Below are 17,725 nucleotides of genomic sequence, written 5' to 3' on the forward strand. Positions count from 1 at the left end.
GTGAATTCGATACTCTAGTCCCAATGTTGGGGAACGTCGCATGGGAAACAAAAATTTTCCTACGCGCACGAAGACCTATCATGGTGATGTCCATCTACGAGAGGGGATGAGTGATCTACGTACCCTTGTAGATCGTACAGCAGAAGCGTTAGTGAACGCGGTTGATGTAGTGGAACGTCCTCACGTCCCTCGATCCGCCCCGCGAACAATCCCGCGATCAGTCCCACGATCTAGTACCGAACGGACGGCACCTCCGCGTTCAGCACACGTACAGCTCGACGATGGTCTCGGCCTTCTTGATCCAGCAAGAGAGACGGAGAGGTAGAAGAGTTCTCCGGCAGCGTGACGGCGCTCCGGAGGTTGGTGATGACCTTGTCTCAGCAGGGCTCCGCCCGAGCTCCGCAGAAACGCGATCTAGAGGAAAAACCGTGGAGGTATGTGGTCGGGCTGCCGTGGAAAAGTCGTCTCAAATCAGCCCTAAAACCTACGTATATATAGGTGGGAGGGAGGGGGCCTTGCCTTGGGGCTCAAGGAGCCCCAAGGGGGTCGGCCGAGTCCAAGGGGGAGGACTCTCCCCCCCCAAACCGAGTTGGACTAGGTTTGGTGGGAGGGAGTCCCCCTTCCTTCCCACCTCCTCCTTTTTTTTTCTCTCTTGATTTTCTTCTCTTTGGCGCATAGGGCACTTGTGGGCTGTCCCACCAGCCCACTAAGGGCTGGTGTGTCTCCCCAAAGGCCTATGGGCTTCCCCGGGGTGGGTTGCCCCCCCCCCCCGGTGAACTCCCGGAACCCATTCGTCATTCCCGGTACATTCCCGGTAACTCCGAAAACCTTCCGGTAATCAAATGAGGTCATCCTATATATCAATCTTCGTTTCCGGACCATTCCGGAAACCCTCGTGACGTCCGTGATCTCATCCGGGACTCGGAACAACATTCGGTAACCAACCATATAACTCAAATACGCATAAAACAACGTCGAACCTTAAGTGTGCAGACCCTGCGGGTTCGAGAACTATGTAGACATGACCCGAGAGACTCCTCGGTCAATATCCAATAGCGGGACCTGGATGCCCATATTGGATCCTACAAATTCTACGAAGATCTTATCGTTTGAACCTCAGTGCCAAGGATTCATATAATCCCGTATGTCATTCCCTTTGTCCTTCGGTATGTTACTTGCCCGAGATTCAATCGTCTGTATCCGCATACCTATTTCAATCTCGTTTACCGGCAAGTCTCTTTACTCGTTCCGTAATACAAGATCCCGCAACTTACACTAAGTTACATTGCTTGCAAGGCTTATGTGTGATGTTGTATTACCGAGTGGGCCCCGAGATACCTCTCCGTCACACGGAGTGACAAATCCCAGTCTTGATCCATACTAACTCAACCAACACCTTCGGAGATACCTGTAGAGCACCTTTATAGTCACCCAGTTACGTTGCGACGTTTGATACACACAAAGCATTCCTCCGGTGTCAGTGAGTTATATGATCTCATGGTCATAGGAATAAATACTTGACACGCAGAAAATAGTAGCAACAAAATGACACGATCAACATGCTACGTCTATTAGTTTGGGTCTAGTCCATCACGTGATTCTCCCAATGACGTGATCCAGTTATCAAGCAACAACACCTTGTTCATAATCAGAAGACACTGACTATCATTGATCAACTGGCTAGCCAACTAGAGGCATGCTAGGGACGGTGTTTTGTCTATGTATCCACACATGTAAATGAGTCTTCATTCAATACAATTATAGCATGGATAATAAACGATTATCTTGGTACAGGAATTATAATAATAACTATATTTATTATTGCCTCTAGGGCATAATTCCAACAGTCTCCCACTTGCACTAGAGTCAATAATCTAGCCCTCACATCACCATGTGAATTACATTGTAATAAATCTAACACCCATACAGTTCTGGTGTTGATCATGCTTTGGCCGTGGAAGAGGTTTAGTCAGCGGGTCTGCTACATTCAGATCCGTGTGCACTTTGCATATATTCACGTCCTCTCCCTCGACATAGTCGCGGATGAGGTTGAAGCGTCGTTTGATGTGTCTGGTCTTCTTGTGAAACCGTGGTTCCTTTGCTAAGGCAATGGCACCAGTGTTGTCACAGAACAAGGTTATTGGATTCAGTGCACTTGGCACCACTCCAAGATCCGTCATGAACTGCTTCATCCAGACACCCTCCTTAGCCGCCTCTGAGGCAGCCATGTACTCCGCTTCACATGTAGAATCTGCTACGACGCTTTGCTTGGAACTGCACCAGCTTACTGCACCCCCATTAAGAATAAATACGTATCCGGTTTGAGACTTAGAGTCGTCCGGATCTGTGTCAAAGCTTGCATCGACGTAACCTTTTACGGCGAGCTCTTCGTCACCTCCATACACGAGAAACATCTCCTTAGTCCTTTTCAGGTACTTCAGGATATTCTTGACCGCTGTCCAGTGATCCACTCCTGGATTACTCTGGAACCTACCTGCCATACTTATGGCCAGGCTAACATCCGGTCTAGTGCACAGCATTGCATACATAATAGAACCTATGGCTGAAGCATAGGGGACGGAGCGCATATGCTCTCTATCTTCATCAGTTGCTGGGCACTGAGTCTTACTCAATCTCGTACCTTGTAGAACTGGCAAGAACCCTTTCTTGGACTGTTCCATTTTGAACCTCTTCAAAACTTTATCAAGGTATGTGCTTTGTGAAAGTCCTATCAGGCGTTTTGATCTATCCCTATAGATCTTAATGCCTAGAATGTAAGCAGCTTCTCCTAGGTCCTTCATAGAGAAACTTTTATTCAAGTAATCTTTTACGCTCTCTAAAAACTCCATGTTGTTTCCAATCAGCAATATGTCATCCACATATAATATTAGAAACGCCACAGAGCTCCCACTCACTTTCTTGTAAATACAAGATTCTCCAACCACTTGCATAAACCCAAATGCTTTGATCACTTCATCAAAGCGTTTGTTCCAACTCCGAGATGCTTGCACCAGTCCATAAATGGATCGCTGGAGCTTGCACACCTTGTTAGCATTCTCAGGATCGACAAAACCTTCGGGTTGTATCATATACAACTCTTCCTTAAGGAAACCGTTAAGGAACGCCGTTTTGACATCCATCTGCCAGATTTCATAATCGAAAAATGCAGCTATTGCTAACATGATTCTGACGGACTTAAGCATCGCTACGGGAGAGAAAGTCTCATCGTAGTCAATTCCTGGAACTTGTGAAAAACCCTTTGCCACAAGTCGAGCTTTATAAACGGTCACATTACCGTCAGCGTCCGTCTTCCTCTTAAAGATCCATTTGTTCTGAATAGCCTTGTGGCCCTCAGGTAGTACCTCCAAAGTCCACACTTTGTTCTCATACATGGATCCTATCTCGGACTTCATGGCTTCCAGCCATTTGTTGGAATCTGGGCCCACCATTGCTTCTTCATAATTCGCAGGTTCATTGTTGTCTAACAACATGATTGATAAGACGGGATTACCGTACCACTCTGGAGCAGCACGTGGTCTCGTCGACCTGCGTGGTTCGACAGAAACTTGAACTGGAGTTTCATGATCATCATCATTAACTTCCTCCTCAACCGGCGTCGCAATGACAGAGGTTTCCCCTTGCCCTGCGCCACCATCCAGAGGGATGAGAGGTTCGACAACCTCGTCAAGTTCTATCTTCCTCCCACTCAATTCTCTCGAGAGAAACTCCTTCTCGAGAAAAGATCCGTTTTTAGCAACAAACACTTTGCCCTCGGATTTGAGATAGAAGGTGTACCCAACTGTCTCTTTTGGGTAACCTATGAAGACGCACCTTTCCGCTTTGGGTTCCAGCTTTTCAGGCTGAAGCTTTTTGACATAAGCATCACATCCCCAAACTTTAAGAAACGACAACTTTGGCCTTTTTCCATACCACAGTTCGTATGGTGTCGTCTCAATGGATTTTGATGGTGCCCTATTTAAAGTGAATGCAGTTGTTTCTAATGCATAGCCCCAAAAAGATAACCGCAAATCAATAAGAGACATCATAGATCGCACCATCTCTAATAAAGTACGATTACGACGTTCGGACACACCATTACGCTGTGGTGTTTCAGGCGGTGTTAACTGTGAAACAATTCCACATTGTCTTAAGTGAGTACCAAACTCGAAACTCAGATATTCACCCCCATGATCAGACCGTAGGAACTTGATCTTCTTGTTACGATGATTTTCCACTTCACTCTGAAATTGCTTGAACTTTTCAAATGTTTCAGACTTGTGCTTCATCAAGTAGACATAACCATATCTACTTAAATCGTCAGTGAAGGTGAGAAAATAACGATATCCGCCGTGTGCCTCCACGCTCATCGGACCACACACATCCGTATGTATGATTTCCAACAAGTCACTTGCACGCTCCATTGTTCCGGAGAACGGAGTCTTAGTCATCTTGCCCATGAGGCATGGTTCGCACGTGTCAAGTGAATCAAAGTCAAGTGACTCCAAAAGTCCATCAGCATGGAGTTTCTTCATGCGTTTTACACCAATATGACCTAAGCGGCAATGCCACAAAAATATGGCGCTATCATTGTTAACTCTAACTCTTTTGGTCTCAATGTTATGTATATGCGTATCGTTATCAAGATTCAATATGAACAATCCTCTCACATTCGGTGCATGACCATAAAAGATGTTACTCATAGAAATAGAACAACCATTATTCTCTGACTTAAAAGAGTAACCGTCTCGCAATAAACAAGATCCAGATATAATGTTCATGCTCAACGCAGGCACTAAATAACAATGATTTAAGTTCATCACTAATCCTGACGGTAACTGAAGTGACACTGTGCCGACGGCGATTGCATCAACCTTGAAACCATTTCCTACGCGCATCGTCACTTCATCTTTCGCCAGCCTTCGCCTATTCCGTAGTTCCTGTTTCGAGTTGCAAATATGAGCAACAGAACCGGTATCGAATACCCAGGCACTACTACGAGAGCCGGTTAAGTACACATCAATAACATGTATATCAAATATACCTGATTTTTCTTTGCCCGCCTTCTTATCTGCCAGATACTTGGGGCAATTGCGCTTCCAGTGACCCATACCCTTGCAATAAAAACACTCCGTTTCAGGCTTAGGTCCAGCTTTGGGTTTCTTCGTCGGATTGGCAACAGGCTTGCCGCTCTTCTTCGAATTGCCCTTCTTGCCTTTGCCGTTTCTCTTGAAACTAGTGGTCTTGCTCACCATCAACACTTGATGCTCTTTACGGAGTTCAGACTCTGCGACTTTCAGCATCGCAAACAACTCGCCGGGAGACCTGTTCATCCCTTGCATGTTGTAGTTCAACACAAAGCCTTTATAGCTTGGTGGCAGTGATTGAAGGATTCTGTCAGTGATAGCCTCTTGCGGGAGTTCAATCCCCAGCTCAGCTAGACGGTTTGAGTACCCAAACATTTTGAGCACATGTTCACTGACAGACGAGTTTTCCTCCATCTTGCAAGCATAGAATTTATCGGAGGTCTCATACCTCTCGATCCGGGCGTTCTTCTGAAAGATAAACTTCAACTCCTGGAACATCTCAAATGCTCCATGACGCTCAAAGCGACGTCGAAGTCCCGGTTCTAAGCCATACAAGACTGCACATTGAACTATTGAGTAGTCCTCCTTACGCGCTAACCAAGCGTTCTTAACATCCTGATCAGCCGTAGCGGGTGGTTCATCTCCTAACGCAGCATTAAGGACATAATCCTTCTTCCCAGCTTGTAAGATTAGCTTAAGATTATGAGCCCAGTCTACAAAGTTGCTTCCATCATCTTTCAACTTAGCTTTCTCTAGGAACGTATTAAAATTCAGGATGACAGTCGCGTGAGCCATGATCTACAACACAAATATATTCAAAGTGGACTTAGACTATGTTCAAGATAATTAGAGTTTAACTTAATCAAATTATTCGCTAAACTCCCACTCAAAAAGTACATCTCTCTAGTCATTTGAGTGGTTCATGATCCACTTACACTAGCTCAAGTCTGATCATCACGTGAGTTGAGTATAGTTTCAGTGGTAAGCATCCCTATGCTAATCATATCATCTATATGATTCATGATCGACCTTTCGGTCTCATGTGTTCCGAGGCCATGTCTGCACATGCTAGGCTCGTCAAGCTTAACCCGAGTGTTCCGCGTGCGCAACTGTTTTGCACCCGTTGTATGTGAACGTTGAGTCTATCACACCCGATCATCACGTGGTGTCTCGAAACGACGAACTGTAGCAACGGTGCACAGTCGGGGAGAACACAATTCCGTCTTGAAATTTTAGTGAGAGATCACCTCATAATGCTACCGTCGTTCTAAGAAAAATAAGGTGCATAAAAGGATTAACATCACATGCAATTCATAAGTGACATGATATGGCCATCATCACGTGCTTCTTGATCTCCATCACCAAAGCACCGGCACGATCTTCTTGTCACCGGCGCCACGCCATGATCTCCATCAACGTGTTGCCATCGGGGTTGTCGTGCTACTCATGCTATTACTACTAAAGCTACATCCTAGCAAAATAGTAAACGCATCTGCAAGCACAAACGTTAGTATAAAGACAACCCTATGGCTCCTGCCGGTTGCCGTACCATCGACGTGCAAGTCGATATTTCTATTACAACATGATCATCTTACTTACCCTGCAATATATCACATCACATCACATCATTGGCCATATCACATCACAAGCATACCCTGCAAAAACAAGTTAGACGTCCTCTAATTTTGTTGTTGCACGTTTTACGTGGTGACCATGGGTATCTAGTAGGATCGCATCTTACTTACGCAAACACCACAACGGAGATATATGAGTTGCTATTTAACCTCATCCAAGGACCTCCTCGGTCAAATCCGATTCAACTACAGTTGGAGAAACCGACACTTGCCAGTCATCTTTGAGCAAAGGGGGTTACTCGTAACGATGAAACCAGTCTCTCGTAAGCGTACGAGTAATGTCGGTCCAAGCCGCTTCAATCCAACAATACAGCGGAATCAAGAAAAGACTAAGGAGGGCAGCAAAACGCACATCACCGCCCACAAAAACTTTTGTGTTCTACTCGAGAAGACATCTACGCATGAACCTAGCTCATGATGCCACTGTTGGGGAACGTCGCATGGGAAACAAAAATTTTCCTACGCGCACGAAGACCTATCATGGTGATGTCCATCTACGAGAGGGGATGAGTGATCTACGTACCCTTGTAGATCGTACAGCAGAAGCATTAGTGAACGCGGTTGATGTAGTGGAACGTCCTCACGTCCCTCGATCCGCCCCGCGAACAATCCTGCGATCAGTCCCACGATCTAGTACCGAACGGACGGCACCTCCGCGTTCAGCACACGTACAGCTCGACGATGGTCTCGGCCTTCTTGATCCAGCAAGAGAGACGGAGAGGTAGAAGAGTTCTCCGGTAGCGTGACGGTGCTCCGGAGGTTGGTGATGACCTTGTCTCAGCAGGGCTCTGCCCGAGCTCCGCAGAAACGCGATCTAGAGGAAAAACCGTGGAGGTATGTGGTCGGGCTGCCGTGGAAAAGTCGTCTCAAATCAGCCATAAAACCTCCGTATATATAGGTGGGAGGGAGGGGGCCTTGCCTTGGGGCTCAAGGAGCCCCAAGGGGGTCGGCCGAGTCCAAGGGGGAGGACTCTCCCCCCCAAACCGAGTTGGACTAGGTTTGGTGGGAGGGAGTCCCCCTTCCTTCCCACCTCCTCCTTTTTTTTTCTTTCTCTCTTGATTTTCTTCTCTTTGGCGCATAGGGCACTTGTGGGCTGTCCCACCAGCCCACTAAGGGCTGGTGTGTCTCCCCAAAGGCCTATGGGCTTCCCCGGGGTGGGTTGCCCCCCTGGTGAACTCCCGGAACCCATTCGTCATTCCCGGTACATTCCCGGTAACTCCGAAAACCTTCCGGTAATCAAATGAGGTCATCCTATATATCAATCTTCGTTTCCGTACCATTCTGGAAAACCTCGTGACGTCCGTGATCTCATCCGGGACTCCGAACAACATTCGGTAACCAACCATATAACTCAAATACGCATAAAACAACGTCGAACCTTAAGTGTGCAGACCCTGCGGGTTCGAGAGCTATGTAGACATGACCCGAGAGACTCCTCGGTCAATATCCAATAGCGGGACCTGGATGCCCATATTGGATCCTACATATTCTACGAAGATCTTATCGTTTGAACCTCAGTGCCAAGGATTCATATAATCCCGTATGTCATTCCCTTTGTCCTTCGGTATGTTACTTGCCCGAGATTCGATCGTCAGTATCCGCATACCTATTTCAATCTCGTTTACCGGCAAGTCTCTTTACTCGTTCCGTAATAATAGATCCCGCAACTTACACTAAGTTACATTTCTTGCAAGGCTTGTGTGTGATGTTGTATTACCGAGTGGGCCCCGAGATACCTCTCCGTCACACGGAGTGACAAATCCCAGTCTTGATCCATACTAACTCAACCAACACCTTCGGAGATACCTGTAGAGCACCTTTATAGTCACCCAGTTACGTTGCGACGTTTGATAGACACAAAGCATTCCTCCGGTGTCAGTGAGTTATATGATCTCATGGTCATAGGAATAAATACTTGACACGCAGAAAACAGTAGCAACAAAATGACACGATCAACATGCTACGTCTATTAGTTTGGGTCTAGTCCATCACGTGATTCTCCCAATGACGTGATCCAGTTATCAAGCAACAACACCTTGTTCATAATCAGAAGACACTGACTATCATTGATCAACTAGCTAGCCAACTAGAGGCATGCTAGGGACGGTGTTTTGTCTATGTATCCACACACGTAAATGAGTCTTCATTCAATACAATTATAGCATGGATAATAAACGATTTTCTTGATACAGGAATTATAATAATAACTATATTTATTATTGCCTCTAGGGTATAATTCCAACACCCAATCCCCTCCGCCTTGTAGATCCGAGCTCTCTGTTTTGCTTGGTGAAATCGATAGAAGGTGAGAGGGGGCGGCGCGGTGAGAGGAGCCCGTGGTCAGGTCGAGAAGGAGCCACCAGATTCAGCTTCGAACAGGTAATGCGCCTCCCTTCCGCCCATTTTGTGAGTGCGATTGAAGGCAATCTTTGCTGTGTCTCACGCTGCCCGCCCGCCTATAACAGAGGGAATGCTGCTGAAACATTTGAATTTGCAATCAATTTCTTTCCATCGACGGCAAAATTAGTTGATGGTAGCATTGAGAACATCCAGGGAGACACAATTGTGAAATGGGAGGTTGATTGTGCAGAAATTGATCCCAATGAGATACAGTCGATGGAAGAGAAGGCAGTGAGGAAATTGGTGGAGAAAATTGGGGAAACTGTGCTTTGGGGTCCAGATCAAGAGGTTTCACTATTGCGGTATGATGATTTCAAAGGGGAGTATGTCAGAATTGAAGATGGTGAAGATATTGTTGTTGAAATCGATAGGCAAGAGGGCTGGGCAAGCCTCAGGGCTGAATTTTTTGCTGAGCTCGTTGATCTGAATATTGACTCGAAGGTAGGTTATGTGCCGTCACACTTGGCTATGTAGAAGGCAGATGATGATTGGGCTTCGCAGAGGCATATCGTTCCCATTATTACGGATCTAACAGTAATAGCCGATGGGGCTAATGCACATGCAGAAGAGGGAAATGTTAATGTTGTTGATTGGAATGCAGTTGAGTTGGAGGAGCCTACTGATTTGGTCATTGCACCAATTGTTGGCACTGAGATGGCCAAACTATTTGGCATTGCAGTCGATGACAGAGATGAGGAGGAGAGGGATGAAGCTAATACAAGTGATAATGATGACATAGAATTGAGTGATGTAGATGAACAGTTGATGAAAGATGTTGCAGATGATGTAGATGATGCACATGATGAAGAGCTAGTGCATGTGTATGACAAGGAAAACCCTGTCATTCGAGTGGGGAAGTTGTGGCCAAACATGAATGAGTTCAGGTTGTCTTTCAAGACTTATGCAGTCAGACATCAGTTTGATGCCAAGACAGTTTTGACTGATAGAAAGAAGTTTTATGCTAAGTGCAGAGGTTTTGATGGTAGTGGTAGGAGGGCTTGCAAGTGGTAGATATCTGCTAGACTGCAGCCTGATTGAAGTACTGTCAGGGTTAACCAAATCCCTAATAAACATACTTGTCTCACAAGTTCACAGAAAAAATCAAGCATGACATCACAGATTTGGGTTGCAGAAAAGATAACTCCAATTTTGGCCAAAACATCCAACACTACTGCAAAAAGACTCCAAGTAGACTTGGAAAAGTTGTACCCCATTAAACTGCATTATACCAGTGTGTGGAAGGCTAAACAAAGGGCAATGAAGAATTTGTATGGTGATTTGGCAAACATATTTAGGCTTCTTTTCAATTTCAAAGCAGAGGTGGAGAAAAGGTCACCTGGCAGTGCTGTCGAGATAGATACTGAGGTATCAGAGGATGGCAAGGTTTATTTCTCCAAAAAAATTATGGCTTTAAAGCCTTGCATCGATTGCTTCAAAGCAGGATGTCGTCCATATTTGAGCATAGACTCATCATTTTTGACAGGCAAATGGAATGGTCAGTTGGCAGCATGTAATGCTCTAGATGGACATAACTGGATGTTTCCAGTTTCTATTGGCTTGTTTCAGTTAGAGACAGAGGCTTCATGGACATGGTTCATGATGCAGTTGAAAAGATGCTTAGGGCCAGTGTTACCTTTGGCAATACACACAGATGCATGCAAAGGTCTGGAAAATGCAGTTAAAAATGTGTTCCCACATGCTGAGCAAAGGGAGTGCTTCGGCCATTTGTGGATGAATTTGATCAAAAAATTCAGAGGAGATGAATTTGGGAGAATGTGGCCAACAGCAAGATCTTACACTAAACAGACACATTCATATCATCTTAGTAAGGTAATGGCAACATGTGAGGAGTTTGGTCCATGGTTGAACACCTACCATTCTTTATTATGGTACACGTCAGGATTCAACACTGCCATCAAGTGTGACCATATCAACAACAATTTGGCAGAAAGTTTCAACAACAAGGTGAAGCAGCTAAAAGATTTGCCTGTGCATGGCATGGTTGATCAAATCAGGATCATGCTCATGCGGCCGTGGGAATTGAGAAAAAAGATTGCTGATTGTCTCCAAGGTGATAAACTTCCAGCAGTGGTGCAACAGGTGGTCAACAGAAGCAGAGGTCTTACACATTTGTCTGTTGAAAAATCATCACTGTGGGGTGTTGAAGTTAGAGATAACAAGACTGGAAGGACGCATGTTGTTAACACTGAATTGCATGATTGTAGTTGCCTCGAATGGCAGGCCACTGGTAAACCATGTGATCATGCCATTCTATTCTTAGCCGACCAACCAAAGATAAATATGCATCCATATCTGCATGAGTATTATTCGGTAGCAAAATTCAGAGCTGCATATGCAACTCCAATTCCACCTTTTACAGATCAGGAACAGTGGCCAGAAGTGCCGCCTGAATATTCCATGTGTCCTCCTCTAACAAAAAGAAAGGCAGGCAGACCTAAACAGAGTAGATTCAAAGCATGGTTTGAAAAAGGTGGGAGTAGTAAGAAGGGCAAGAAAGACAAGAAAGATGCAAAGCCAAAAAGGGCTCAAAAGGGTAACAAAAACAGATGCAAGAGGTGCCAAATACTTGGGCACAGAGAGGGATCCAGACTATGCATTTTCTCTCCTCCTAATCCGAGAAAGTATGTGCTTGTTTATTTGTGTTTGTTCATATTCTGATTTTGTTTAAATTATAAATATGTGGCATGCTTTGTTGTTTTCAGGAGGAAGCTTCCAAGTCAGCCTATTGTTGTTGAACAGTGTTGGCCAACAAAAAGAGCAAGAGTGAGTGGCAGCAGAAGGCAAACAAGTCAGTGGATGGAACAGTTTGGTGCTGCAAGTGACAAAATTGAAGCTGTGCACACTGTCGAAACTGTCGAAACTGAAGCTGTGCACACTGTCGAAACTGAAACTGAAGCTATGCACACTGTCGAAACTGTCGAAACTGAAGCTGCTATCGAGTTTCATGAGGCGATAGCATCGAGTCCAGTGAAGAAAACCAAGATGATCAGTGAACTTGTGTGTACAGTACAACCAAAAACAAGAAATGCCAAGGCGAAGAAGGGTACACGGCGTGGTCGGAAGAGATAGAACTGTTGATCATTTGAAATTTATGGCATGTAATAAAAAAATTTGGGCACTATATCCCCACATGTTTCCATCAAAACTTGTTTGATTATTATTGTTTTCAACTGAATTTCAAATTTGATGAAAAATAAAAATTTCGGTTTAAATTCAAATTTGGAGTAAGTTGAACTTTTGACTCGGGTATGATGTTTCAATACTACCACAACAACTCAAATATGGTTGTTATGTCATCATTCTGAGCTCTTTTGTTAAGATAAAGCCATAGTCATGAAAAATGTGTGACAAACGACCTCATAAGGTAGGGTAAACGCCATCTTCTTAAAGGCATTTTCCTGCAAATGTATATAAACCATGTTTATATATATTTTTGGTTGCTATGCAACATAATACGACTATGGGCACAAGTTTTGATTTTTTTTGAATTATTTGTGCTCATTTGAAAAATAGTCAACTTTTTCACAAAAACGTTGACCGACTCAAAATCAAAGTTTATATTTTTGTTTGCTAAGTATGTGATGTAAAATGACAATGTGTGCTGGTTTTATATTTGATTGATTTTTTTTTGAATTAATTATGTTCAACCCTAGCTCATTTCGCCGATATCGTGAACGTGTGAATTTTGGTTTTAAACTTTGCATATAACAAGTTTCCATTTTTTTTATAGCAACTCAGTTGAACAAGTACACAATGTGCGCTGGTTTTGTATTTTTTTGAATTTTTTTGAATTACGTATGCTCTACCCTAGATCATTCCATCAATAACATGAATTGTGTGAATCTTTTTCATTTAAACATGGATATAACATGAATCAATTTTTTATAGCAACGTAGTTGCATCAGTAGACAGTGGGAGAAAGTTTCATATTTGTTTGAATTTTTTGTGCTCAACCCTAGCTCACTGCAACCCTAAACCCCGAAAACCCCATCCTAAACCCCTCCATAGTACATTGTACATTGTAATAAAATCTCATCTTCTTGAAGGCATTTTCCTGCAATTGTATATAAACCTTGTTTATTTTTTTAATTGCTATGCAACATAATACGACTATGGGCACAAGTTTTGATTTTATTTTTTGATTTTTTTTGAATTATTTGTGCTCATTTGAAAAATAGTCAACTTTTTCACAAAAACGTTGACCGACTCAAAATCAAAGTGTATATTTTTGTTTGCTAAGTATGTGATGTAAAATGACAATGTGTGCTGGTTTTATATTTTTTTGATTTTTTTTGAATTAATTATGTTCAACCCTAGCTCATTTCATCGATATCGTGAACGTGTGAATTTTGGTTTTAAACTTTGCATCTAACAAGTTTCCATTTTTTTATAGAAACTCAGTTGAATAAGTACACAATGTGCGCTGGTTTTGTATTTTTTGAATTTTTTTTGAATTACTTATGCTCTACCCTAGATCATTCCATCAATAACATGAATTGTGTGAATCTTTTTCATTGAAACATGGATATAACATGAATCAATTTTTTTATAGCAACGTAGTTGCATCAGTAGACAGTGGGAGATAGTTTCATATTTTTTGAATTTTTTTGAATTTTTTGTGCTCAACCCTAGCTCACTGCAACCCTAAACCCCATAACCCCGGAAACCCCATCCGAAACCCCGCCATGTTTATAGCCGTCGATCATTGCTGAGTGAGCGGTTGGATCTGACGTCGATCCGCGTTTGTGATCCGCGTGTGCTGATTGGCTGGCGAGCGGGGGTTTGGATCGAGGGCCCGAGTGAGGGCCTGTCCGTTGGATCTAGTCAGTTCGGTGAAGATCCAACGATTGGAAATGAATCGGTGCATGGATGTGGCGTACGCGCCTCTGACTTCATGTGCTTCTTTGTTGCATGACACGCGTCGGTTTTTCTGCATGCATGCACGCGTCGCATCAGAGCCATTAGCAGCGCATCGAGGACCGCAGTCTGAATGGGCTCTGAATATGAGGGGCGTGCTCGACGCGGTGCACCGACAAAAGTCTGAACGGCGGGCGTGCTCGACGCAGTGTGTGAATCGGCAACGCACCCTTTGATCCAATAGAAAAACGCAAATGGGCAGCATCCATTAATTGCGGTAACTGAATCGACGAAGCGATGCAGCCCAAAACCTTCTATTTAACCCTCCTCTGCCCCGTGCGCATCTAACCTTCATCTTCCTCCTTGCCCTCCTTCTCCCCAGCCCCCCCTCGCATCACATCCAAGCAACCGCAAGCCCCGGCATGGAGTTCCACGGCCCGACGTTCCAAGCGCCCGACACCAGGCCGGAAAGGATGTACCCTGCTGGGGTCGTCGTGGAGAACCAGCTCCGGGTCTGGGCCATGTCGCGCTGGCGGGGTGGACGGGAGTTCGTGGGGCTCTTCCTTCGCGCCTTGTATCGCCACCTCCCTGTGGGAACTCCCCAGATGTTCACCATCGACGAGTCTCGCATGGGAGGAACTGGCATGATCGTGTGCTTCCGCAACCCCTACGACGCGTATCACCTCCTCGGCCGTGTCTGGTTTGGGGGGTGAGAGTTCATCTGCTTCACCACCTACAACATCTTCACCGACCTCGACATCATTTGGCCCAACGAACACGCCATGCACACCCTCCCCTACAACCTGCCGGCCGACGACGATGACGAGTGAGGGCGCCCGAGGAGTGAAGACGCGCGCCCGTCGCCCCTCCATGTCGGGTTTATCGTAGTTTCTTTCTTATCTATCGTATCTGTAATGTTAAACACTATCGTATCTGTAAGTTTATTGTAATCGCCCGTACTGTTGTGCCCTACGTACTATTGTGCCAGTTTATGTGATCCCGTGTTTATCTTATCTATGTTGTGCACATCTATGTGTTTATCTGTCAGTTTATATATTTATCAGTGACGCAGTGCACCAGGTATTTGATCCTTTCTTGTCACAATTCATGGTTCTGTTCTACATTATAATCTCTCGTTTGGTTGACCCAGGAGCAGCAAGGCAGCAATGGAGCGCAGACGCAGCGACCAAGGGGCGGGCCAGAAAAGAAGCAGCCAGAAGACGTTCCTTTCCTCGTGTGGATCTGTTCCAGCCGGGCCCGTTCCAGCCACTGTTCCACGCATCACAGGCGATTCTGCAGCGAGTAAGGGGCAGAAAAGGAGCAGTCAGAAGACGTGCCCGACGTTCCTCACGTGTAGTTGCCCCGTGTAGTACTAGCTCTGTAGATTTTACACTTGTATCTTGCACGCCGCTTAGGCCATGTTTGTAAATAATACAGATCAGATTAGATGTTCAACCCTGTTACGATAAATGAACTTGGATTGTTGTATATAATCCGTCGTTTTTATTTCCTATTGAAAATCATACATGACCAGTCAAATAATTTTGGGCCTGGTTATTCCTATTGAAATCAGTAGTACCTTTTGTAAATTACACCTTTGGGTCTGGTTATAATCCGTCGTTTTATTTTGGGCCCAACATCTATTCGCCAGCCCACGAATAATTTTTTTATACTGAAACTGAACTTTGTTTGGTCTCGCACTCGGCAGCCCAATTTTGTTTTTTTTTACTACAAACTGAATTTGGGTGTGTACTCTGTTAACTGAAGAACAAAAAACCGAGGAAACACAACATGAAAACTGAATAATATGTGTTCTAAACTGCTGATTCATTTAAGATACATGAACTTGTCATGGCGCACAGATCACATCATCTACACTGGACAGACCTAAATGCCCCCTCTAATGACGATGAATAGCAAGTAAAACATAAACAGAGCAATGACACAGCAATAAAAAAACACTGCCATGATATTTGCTTGCTTCTGCAAATCGATCATCTCCCTTTGATTTTTCTTTATCTTCTTCAGTTCATCGGTCAGTTCAGACTCCAAGTACCTCGCCATCGGCACAACTCTGTCCGCCCCTTTGTCCGAGCTCCCCCAATTCTCCATCTGCGGCACCCCGCCCAAATTGAGCTCCCAGGTTGCGGCCACGCTAGAATCAATGTAGCCCTCAGATTTAATCCTCTGAACATATTCATCAATCCAATCGAAATGTGTGCATTTCTTCAGGATCTGCAAACCATAAAATGAACCCTAAATCTCAAATTCGAGGAGAAAAAACAAAATATGGAGAAATCAAAGCAAACAACAGCGGAAGAACGGGCTTAGAACCGAGATCTAACCTTGCCATCCCTTCCTGCCATTGGTTTGCTCAAGCATTTCACAAACTCCCGCCCAAGATTGCCATTCTCATCCGTCTTAGTCACCAACCGTTTGAGAGGCTCTGGGCGTGGGCAGTTAGGGCACCTTGTGAGCATCACTGGACCATACTGACGTCAGTTTGATTGCGTGGTGGCGGAGGTGGACATTTGCACTAGGTCGCCGGAGACCCGAGGAAGAAGAAGTATGGGGAAAGGGGAAAGCAATGGGCGGCGGCGGACGGACGAGCACGGGCGGAATCGCTTCTAGCCGCGACGAGGTAGGTCCCGTGCTTACGTGGATACGTTGTGCGTCCAACCCATAACAGCTAATGAGGATATCAGTTCAGCTTAAGGGCCATGTCGCACAAGAGCTATTTACTCGCTCAAAAGTGTCGCTGCCAAGCCATTCTGTCGAACAACGTCTCGTTTCATCCAATTTTCAGGAAAGACGTCGCACAGGAGCTATTGGTCCAATGGCAGCGTAGCACAGCAATGGCAGCCCAACAGAAACACAACCAGCCTAGGCCACCTCTATTCTACTCTTTTTTTGGAAAACGTTTATTCTAAGCCGACTGAAATTTGGCCCGCTTAAACCGCGTCCATAGTCGTCCGATGGACTTTCACAAATCATTCTTTTCTTCCCCAAATCACTGTTTCCCTTTCCTTTCGTCCCTCTCAGTTCTCAACTGTATCCGTCATGAGCGCTACTACCCAGCTGCTCTGCTCAAATCAGTGCTCCAATCGGTGGTTGCTGGTGCCCAATGCTGCAGATCGACGTTGCTGCAACAGCTACCAGCTGCATCCGCCGTCGCTGCAAGGGATGTCTCTTGCAGCGGGTCATCCTTGTCAGCGACGCCTGCTGGAAGCACCCATCGTCCTGCGTAGCGGCGGTGTGGTAAGGAGTGAGGTATTTGCTGGCGAAAGGTGTGGTGCTGCAAGTGCAAGTGCTGGCATACGTCGACAACGAGATCTAAGCGCCGCTATCACCGCTGCATCCCCCGCTTCATCTCGACGCCGGCGTTGCAAAGAAGCTTCGTCGGAGTTACAATGACCTTCCTAAAGTTGTCGGTGCTGCATTGAAGCTCCGTCAGGATTTCAGTGGAGCCTCATCGGAGTTGTAATAAAGCTTCGTCGAAGTCGTCGGGGCTGCAGTGGAACGTCGGTGGACGTCGTAGGTGCTGCCATGAGAGATACAATGAAGCTTTTGCTGGATGCCATCAACGTTGTGTTGAAGTTGCACTCGCTCGGTGCTGCCGTGTTGTTAATATAAACGGCCACAAGCACACGGATCCAACGACTGGTGAGGCGAATGATTTTCTAGCGAAATCATCCGGTTGATTTTTAGCAGACGCCATCGTTACTTTTT

The sequence above is a fragment of the Hordeum vulgare genome, chromosome 3H, assembly GCF_904849725.1.
Source record: "Hordeum vulgare subsp. vulgare chromosome 3H, MorexV3_pseudomolecules_assembly, whole genome shotgun sequence".
NCBI lineage: Eukaryota > Viridiplantae > Streptophyta > Magnoliopsida > Poales > Poaceae > Hordeum > Hordeum vulgare.